Raw genomic sequence first — 10,390 nt, forward strand, 5'->3', positions numbered from 1 at the left:
AATTGAAACTAGAAAAAAGTTCCATCTCATAATTTTCGACAAATCCGCATTTTTTTTTTCATTAAATCTAAAATTTTTTAACTTTAAAATTTGGATATCACGATACGCTTGGACAATACTTTTAGGCGTTTACAAGCGCTCGTCCCCTTATTGGCTTATTGCATCCGGACCCTCAATTAACCGCTCGGTCCTAACGGTTCTCAAAATCCTTCATATAAAAACACGTAACCTCCACTGCTAGTGAGAATTGTAGCGACTACTTTTTTGCTCACAACGTAACCTCTTAAATTAAAATTAGAATCTACGGAAGTAAACAAAACGTTGATTCTTAATTTCATGGATCACCGATGATTATTTTTAAAGATTTATTTCAACTTAAATTGATTATTTATTTTAGTGACAAGAAACATAATACTGGTTATTATTTTTATAAAAAAAGTTTAGTTTTTATTTGAAAAACTTCTATTGAATAATATACTTAAAAGAAAAATGTTCGTGATGTTGTGAAATGAGTATATGAATTTCAAATTTAAATAAGAATAGAATCTAAAAATTATTTTAATATTTCATTAAAATAATGATTTAATGCCTTTTATGCTTTCAACTAAATAATTAATTATTAAGTGATTATAATACCCTTAAATTTTTTGAAATTAGTTTAAAATTTTATCAATGAATTACACGTATAGAAATGAAGGTTAAAATAAATATAAAGTAAAAATTATTTAAATGTTTTGATGTCAGTTATAGTTTAATTCTTTTTATGTTATGAACTGAATTATTATAATAGCTAATTAATTCTTTCACCATAATCAATTAAATAACTATTAAATTTTAGTTTTTTTTTATTTGGCAAAATAAATTTATTTTTCACTTGAAGGTTATATAATTTAATATTTAATATAATTTATATGATAAAAGTGAAGTACGTATTTAAATTAAAATTTAAAAATTATATGTAAATATTTTTCAATTCTCCCTGAAAGTAGTATAAAAGGTTGCTCATAAATCAATATAACAGAAATAAAAGTAATAATTTAAAAGTGGTCGGTAAGAATTAATATTAAATTAAAGAAAGATCTAAATCTAGTTTTTTTCTTAAATTTTGTAATATTAATTTATTATTCTCTTGCGGTCTATATAATTAAATAATAAATATAATTCGTATAGTGGTAGTTTATTTATATTTATAATACTCCTATTCTAATTAAATATTTTTTCAAATGGTTATGATACTGTAAGATGAGTACCTGAATTTAATTTTTAAAATTATATGTAAATAACTTTTAATTTTTTCTGAAATTATTATAAAAGGTTGCTATTAAATTAAGAATTTATAAATGGAAGTAATAACTTTAAAAAAATGTGAAGAGCAAATTATTTGATCATTTCAATTAAAATAATTCTTTAAGGCTTTTTATGTTCTGAACTCATTAATTAATTAATAAGTGATTATATTACACTTAAATTTTTTGAAATTAGTTTAAAAACTTATCAATCAATAAAATTTTGCGAAATGATGCAAATTGTAGTTTAATGCCTTTTATTTCGTGAATTTATTAATTAATCATTAGCTGATGTTAGTCTGACCTTGTGAAATGAGTATCTAAATTTAATTTTCAAAATTATCTGTACATATGTAAAGTAAAAATTATTTAAATGTTTTGATGCAAATTATAGTTATATAAAATAATTATTTATTTCAAGGCTTTCAAGTTAATTGTTAGCTAAACTTCGTATGATAAAGGTTTATTTAATGTTTTATAAAATTGGTTTAAAGGATTATTATGAATTCAAATTTTCAAATAAATATAATGTAAGAATTATCTGAACGTTTTGACAAAAATAATTGTTTATTTCATCTTATGTTGTAAACTGATGAATTAATTATTGAATGTTTATTTTTTAACAATATCAAATTACATAAAGATTGAATTTTAATTGTTGTCAATTTCGTATCATAAATTGATTATTTACTTTGAGATAATGTAATTGAATAACGGCTATTATTTGCAAAATATATAAGTTTATTTTTTATTAAAATACATCCATTGAAATTATTTAATTTTTCAACATGTTTGTTATCTTGTGAAATGATTATCTGAGTTCAATCTTCAAAATAATATGTACATATGTTTTAATTTTTTCAAAAATTAGTCTAAAAGGTTATTAACTCTCCAAATTTTCAGAAATGATATTTCAAATTTAAGAAAAATATGAAGTAAAAATGATTTGAATTTTTCAATGGAAATATTCGTTAAAGGATTTTTGTGTTGTAAACTGATGAATTGATGATTGACTTTCAGGCTATGTAATTTAATACTTGCTATTATGTTTAAAATGAAAGTTTATTTTTTCTTTAAAATATTTCTATTACAATTACATACTTCAAAAAAATATTGGTGATGTTCTGAAATGAGTATCTGAATTCAATTTTAAAAATTACATGTTCGCATATTTTTCTTTCTTCTTCTTTGAATTAGTTTAAAATATTATTAATAAATTAAACGGATATAAAATGATCTTAATATTTCAATTAAAATAAGTGTTCAATGTTTTTAATGATCCGAACTAATTACTCAATTAGAAACTGATTCTGCTTCACTTGCATTTTCTGAAATTACTTTAAAAGCTTAGAAGAAGTAAATCAAATTTTCAGAATTGCAAGTTGAAATAAAATAAAATATAAAGTTAAAATTATTTGTTAGTTTCTTAATTATTTATTTGTAGACGAATTTTCTCTCACAATATTCAGTTGAATAAAGAATAAGATTTCGTTTTTTTTCTTTTAAATTAGATAAAATAAATTTTTAATTCACATAGAGGTTATATAATTGAATGATTAACATAATTTCTATAATAAAAGTCTATTATTCATTTAGAATGTAGCTATTACAATAACTTAATTTTTCAACATGTTTGTGATCTCGTGAAATGAGTATCTGAATTCAATTTTCAAAATTATATGTTCATGTTTTAATTTTTTTCAAAAATTAGGATGAAGGGTTATTACTTATTCAAATATCCAGAAATTCAATTTCAAAAAAAATATATAAACTAAAAATTATTTGAATGTTTCAATAAAAATAATTGTTTAAGGCTTTTCAAGTTGTGAACTGATTCACTGATTGTTGAATGATTTTTTTTTATACACATGATAAGAAATCAGGTAAATATTGTATTTTAATTTCTCTTTATTAAACAACATTAATTAATTATTTATTTGAAAGCAATTTAACTGAATATTGGCTATACTTAGAATGATAAAAGCTTATTTATATTTTACGTATCTTTATTATAGTTATATAATTTTTTAAATGTTTGCGCTGTCTTGAAATGAGCATCTGAATTTGATATTTAAAATTCTGTATAAATGTTATGCTTTGTTCGAAAATTAATTTGAAAGGTTATCAATAAATAAAATATATGGAAATAAAAGTTTTGAAAAATGTATATAGAGTAAAAATTATTTCAACGTTTTATTAAAAATAATTGTTTAATACTTTTTTTGTTATAAACAGAATAATGATTTATTAACTGATTCTGTTAAAACTTAAATTTGATAGAGTTAGCTTAAGAGCTAAATAATAAATTGAAAATTATAAAGTTAAATTGAAAATTTTTTAAATATACAAATTACAAATTATTCAAATTTTTTAAATCCAGTTGCAGTGGAAGGGGAGCCCCAGGGGACAATGGCACTCTCCAGAAATCGACCAGAGATTGAAATATTTGTAAAATCTTTGTGAAAATTTAGAAATTTCGATATTTGATAATATTTGTGAAATTATTGAAACTATTGGAAAATCTGTTAAATCTATCCGAAAACCTTGCCAAACTTTCATCATTTTTATGAAATATTTGTGCAGTCTTTCAAATACAACTTTGAACATTTTTATGGAACACTTAATAATATTTTTAAAATTATCAAAATTTCTGGGAAATATTTGGTAAATCATTGAAATTTTAATGCAATCTTTGAAATATCTGTTAAATAATATAAGTCCTTGTCAAACCTTTGAAGTATATCCCAAATTTTTTGTAATATTTGAAAAGTTTTTGAAATATTTGGGAAATCATTAAAATATGTGTGAAATCCTTCTTAATTCCTGGAAATCTTCTTGAAATATTTGAAATCCTTGGGAAATGATTCAAATCCTGTTGAAATGTTGGTGAAATCTTATTTAAAACTTTGGAATTCTTTGCCACATATTTACAACATTTGGTTAAATTTTTTTATAGTATGGAAAATTATTGAAATCTATCAAAAATCTTTGGGAAATCATTGAAATATTTGTGAAATTCTTGAGAGATTCTAGAAATCTTCGCAAAATATTTGCAACCTTTGGGAAATGTTTAGTAAACCATTAAAATTTGAAACCCTTTTGAAATCTTAGTAGAATCTTTCTAAAGCTTTGGAATTCTTTGTGATATATTTAAAATATTTGGTAAAATTATTGTAATGTTTGTGAAATCTTTTAAATCTGTCTGAAATCTTTGGAAAATTATTAAAATACGTGTGAAATCTTTGTAATGTTTGTGAAATACTTTAAACCGTTTGTAAAATTATTGTGATGTTTGGACAATCATTGAAATCTATCCAAAATATTCGGGAAATCATTGAAATATTGGGGAAATCTCTCTAAAATCCTAGAAATCTTCCCGATATAATTGTAATCTTTGTGAAATCTTTGAGAAATCATTCAAATACTTTTGAAATCTTTATGAAAACTTTAGAAATCTTGGCCACACATTAAAAATATTTGGAAAAATTATTGAGATGTTTGGAAAATCATTGAAATCTATCTAACATCTTTGGGAAATCAAAGAAATATTGGTGAAATCTGTCTGGAATCCTGGAAATCTTCCCGAAATATTTTTAATCTTTTTGAAATCTCTGAGAAATCATTCAAATACTTTTGAAATCTTGGTGAAAATTTTAGATCTCGTTCCTACATTTTTAAAATAGTTGGTAACATTTTTGTAATATTTGCCAAATTATTGAAATCTATAAAAACCTTTGGAAAATCATTCAAATTCTTTTAAAATCTTTGTGAATACTTTGGAAATCTTTGCTATATATTTAAAATATTTGGTTTAATTTTTATAATGTTTGGGAAATCATTAAAATCTATCAAAAAATCTTTAGGAAATCATTTAAATATTTGTGAAATCCATCTGAAATTCTGGAAATCTTCCAGAAATATTTTTTAATCTTTTTGAAATTTTTTAGAAATCATTCAAATACTTTTTAAATCTGAGTGAAATCTTTAAAAATATTTGGAATATATTTAAAATATTTGGTAAAATCATTGAATTGTTTAAGAAATTACTACAACGTATGTGAAATCTTTGGAAAATCATTGAAATATTTTCGACATCTTTCTGAAATCTTTGCAATCTTTACGACGCATTTAAAATATTTGGTAAAATTATTGCGATATTTGGGAAATAATTGAAATCTATCTGAAATCTTTGGGAAATCTTTGAAATATTTGCGAAATATTTCTGAAATCTTTGCAATGTTTGTGAATTATTGAGAACATTTCGTAAAATTATTGTGATGTTTGGGAAATTATTGAAATCTATCAAAAATATTTGGGGAATTATCGAAATATTGGTGAGATCTTTCTGAAATCCTAAAAATCCACTAGAAATATTTGTAATCTTTGTGAAATCTTCGAGAAATCATTCAAGTACTTAAAAAATTTTATTGAAATCTTTGGTAATGTTTGGGATATATTAAAAATATTTGGTAAAATTATTTTGATATTTGGGAAATCATTTAAATCTACATAAAATCTTTGGGAAAAAATTGAAATAATGGTAAAATCTTTCTGAAATCCTGGAAATCTTCTCGAAATGTTTCTAAGCTTTGTGTAATCTTTAAGAAATCAGTCAAATATTTTTGAAATCTTAGTGAAATCTCTCTGAAAGCTTTAGGATATAATTAAAATATTTAGCGAAATTATTGAAATGTATGTGAAATCTTTGGAAAATCATTGAAATCTTTGGAAAAATCTTTCTGAAATCTTTGCAATCTTTGTGAAATTTTTAAAATACTTGATAAAATTATTGTAATGTTTGGGAAATGATTGAAATATATCTCAAATATTTGTAAAATCATTCTGAAATCCTGGAAATCTTCGCGAATTATTTGAAATGTTTGTGAAAACTTTGGGAACTCATTCAAATTTTTTTGAAATGTTTCTGTAATCCTTGGGAATCTGTGCGACATATTTAAAATATTTGGTAAAATTATTGTAATGTTCGGGAAATCATTGATATCTATCTGAAATATGTGGGAAATTATTGAATTCTTTGTTAAATCTTTACATTCTTCGCGAAATATTTGAAATCTTTATGAAATCGTAGAAATCATTAGAAGTCATTAAAATCTTCTTTAAATATTTTTAATCTGCCTGGAATTTTTGATAAACCATTTAATTCTGAAATTCTGAAATTCTGAAATTTGCAAAATAGCTGTGAAATCTTTGGGTATTTATTCAAATCTTTGTGAAATTTTTTTTTTTATCTAAAATATTTGCTATGTCTTCAAAAGTTTTGTAAAATGTTAGGAAATATTTAAAGTCTTTGTGAAATCTTTTAAATCAATCCAAAATCTTTGCGAAATATTACGAGTCCGTTTTAACATTAACTAGTCTTCCAGCTGTAATTCGTGGACCCGCGGGCTGGAGACTAGAGTTTGCTGACTCGTCGAGGTCCTTTGGGAGTTTTATATTTTTTCAGTTCCTTCTGGGGATTTCAAGGCGTTGCGTACTACCCTGTTGGAATTTAACGGTCCCGCCCAGAAAACCGTTCGGGCGACATGTGCAAATATTGGTTTATAGATTTCGACGTGTTCACTCTGTTCACTCCTGGGTCAGTATTTGGACAATTCTTTGCCAAATTCAAGCAGGGAAACTTCTCAAAGACTAACGTCCCAAATATTGCATTTCAGGCTCCAAATCTCATTATGGTATTTAACAGGAAGTTATCAATCAGCGATTATAAAAATATTTATACACTCAATTTTTCATCCTACAGGAAGTATCAGACTCATTAATAACAAAGGTCAATAAAATGTCTCCTATGCATCTGTGGAATAAACAAATCATTTTAAAATTTTTAAATAGTTATTTTGCTGCCTAATTTTTTCAAGACTTTTTTTAATAATTGTGAAAAATGATTTATATTCTTTTTAATTTCGCTCTTATTGGTCTTCACAATTATATAAACAAATGCATGTTTTTAAGAAAAAAAACAAACAAATGTTAAAAATTCTCAATCTCGGTGTTCTACTTAATTGAATAAATAACAAAAATTCTTTAAAAGCTTCTTTATTAAAAAACTTTAAAAATTAAAGAATGACTGAATAATTCATTGAAAACTTAAAAAAAATTAAAATAGAAAAATAAATCATAATTATTTTCAAAAATTGAGTTCTTCTTGATTGAATAAATAAAAATATTTAAAAAAGGCTCTTCATTAAAAAAAAAACTTTAAAAGGAAAAAAATGACTAAATAATTGATAGAAAACTTGTTTTCAATATTAAAATAAATATTAATTATTTTTAAAAACTGAGCTCTTCTTAATTAATTAAATAAGAACATATTTAAATAAGCCTCTCCATTTAAAACTTGAAAAGTTGAAGAATGAATGAATAATTTAAAAAATACTTTTGAAGAAATATTGAAATAAAAAAAAGAACTCACGAATTATTACGAAAACTGTAAAATAACTGAGAAATTGACAATTCAAAAAAACTTATGTTTTCACTCGATCTCTGTAAATAATAAATAAAATGAGATTTAAAAAGAGATTACATTTGAAACTAATGAGAAATTAAAAAAAAAACATTTATATTTATATTGGAAAAAATTTAAAGTAACAAAAATTAAAAGTTTGAAACAATTCCCGGTTTTATGCACTGAAAAAAAATAAAATTAGGCCAGCGAAAATAAAATTTAAAAATAAAATAATTCGTTTCTTTAAGAAATGAAAACGCTAACAAATTAAAAAAGTCGCCGGATTTTCATTTTCCTCGAAATTCAATAAATAATTTAAAAGCTTCTCAAACAAATTACTTAAAAAAACTAAATAATTTATAAAATATTTTTAAAAAATATCAATATAAAAAAATAAGTTATAGTTGATTCCAAAAACTGTAAAATAAATTAAAAATTTGTATAAACTCCTTTTTTTCACGTGATCATAGCAAATAATAAATTAAATAAGATTTAAAATAGATGTTAATTCATACTTATATGATAGTTAAAAGAAAAAATATTTGAATTAAATCTCAAAAATTTTCAAAGTAAAAATTTTTTTCAATAACTTGGTTTTGTGCATATTTAAAAATTAAATTAGGCTAGTGAACAAATTATTAAAAAAAAATCCTTTCCTCTAGGAAATAAAAAAGTTAAGCGGTACAATTAAACAACTATCTATGTTTATGTTCTCCACAATTCAATAAATAATTAAACGTTTCTAAATTAAGAAATTTAATAATTTAAAAAAATATTAAAAATATAAAAGTTTAGAAAATTCCCGGTGTGGCATTTTTATAATTATATAAAATAATAATTTAAAAAAGTCTTGTATGGAGAAGATTGAACAATAACTAAATAATGCATCAAAAATGTTTCTTAATTGAAAAACTGAGTAAGTAAAGAAAAATGACTAAGAACTAAAAATGTAAAAACTGCCTTTTCTCGTGTTCTTCAAAATTATATAAATTAAATAATTTTTTATTACTCTTAAATAAAAAATTACAAAACAAATACAAAAATAAATTAAAAATAAGTTTGTTGAAAAATAAGTAAATTAAAAATTAAGAAATGTGAAAAATCCCTCACTGTTCATGTTCTTTACAATTATGTAGACAAAAAAAATTCTTTTAAAAAGTCTTTTCATCAATAAACTTTAGAAAGAAAATTATATATTGATAAATATATATAAATATAATAATTAAAAGTTTGAGAAAAAAAAATGTATAAAATGACATACAAAAAAAACGTGTCATATGTAGATAAAATATTTTCGATGCTGAAAATTTTGGTCAAAAAATGTATTTGTTAATTAATTCATGCATAGTTGAATATCCTTAAAAAATCCTATTGAATTCGTTTCGGGAATAATAGCGTCCAAGTTTGTAATTTTCAGCTTAATTATTTACAATGGTTATAAATTTTTTTTCTAAATTATTAAGTTATTGTTTAATTTAAATATTTTGTTTTATTAAGATACTTTAAAAAAATATATATTTTGCGAAGTACACCAATTCCGAGAATTTGGATAAATTTTTTTTTCTGTGATAACTAAAAAATGGTTTTTGTTTGAAAATTCAACGCCTGTTGTAAAATGTTGAATTAATTTGTATTTTCATAAAAAATGATTTTCACCGCCCCCTCCTCCAATATAATTCCGTTTTTTCAATCAAGAATAAGTAATGATGAAAAACTATGTAAAAAAATCTCTCTAAATATTTTTTGTTCAGCAAAATTATAAACTATTAAATTTCAACAGCAGAAAAATAGGATAATTTTGCTCTGAACATTTTTTTTGAAATCTCTAGAGCAAGGATGGTATTTAGAGTTTAACCTCTGACCTCCATGAGAAATCGTGAGATCTGTTCAGATTAGAAACAATTTTTTTGTATACAAATTTGTTTTTTGACTCCATTATGGTACAATAATTAATTTTCTTAGTTTAAAAGTTTACCTGCTTGTTTAAAATTAAATTTTTCTTTTTAAATTCGTCTGTTTAGAGAAGAAATTAAAATTTTTCGGTTTAACCTTTGCCCTCAAATTTTTGACACAATTTAACAAAACCGTTGCAACCATTTTTTTTTATGGATTTCCACTTTTCCAAATTTATTCTCTTTTCCAGAATATCCAATTGTAGATTGCATTTGTCAAACTTTGCGATTTTTGACCCACCCTATTGTACCAACCATTCAAATGCAGAAAGACGAGAAGCCTGCTCCAATTTCAGTATATTTTCATTCAGATTGCGGGCGACAATCGCTCATTAACACATTTTTTTCGAGCCTCGTTGTTAAATTGCATTGAATGCGAAGGGCATTCAGGGGTGCATTTAAATAAAAAGACACGGTAGCCGTTTCGAAGGGTAGTGTCCCAAGTGTTGATGAACGATGGGATAGGTGGTTGTTGGCCGGGAGGGGGGGGGGAGAGGCAGGGGACCTCAGAAACGATGGCAGTGGGGTCAAATGGCGGCCAGAATGCGTGGTGATTGCTGGAGGGCCGCATAATTGCACCCTTTGTGGTGCAATCAGCGCCGCAACTTGGCTGGCGCCTCTACCCCCCACCCCTACATTTCTTCTCTTTCTAGCTTTTTTTCTGTATCTACTATTCCTTAGAGCTTTTT

This window comes from Belonocnema kinseyi, chromosome 3 (assembly GCF_010883055.1).
Source record: "Belonocnema kinseyi isolate 2016_QV_RU_SX_M_011 chromosome 3, B_treatae_v1, whole genome shotgun sequence".
In the NCBI taxonomy this organism is placed as follows: domain Eukaryota; kingdom Metazoa; phylum Arthropoda; class Insecta; order Hymenoptera; family Cynipidae; genus Belonocnema; species Belonocnema kinseyi.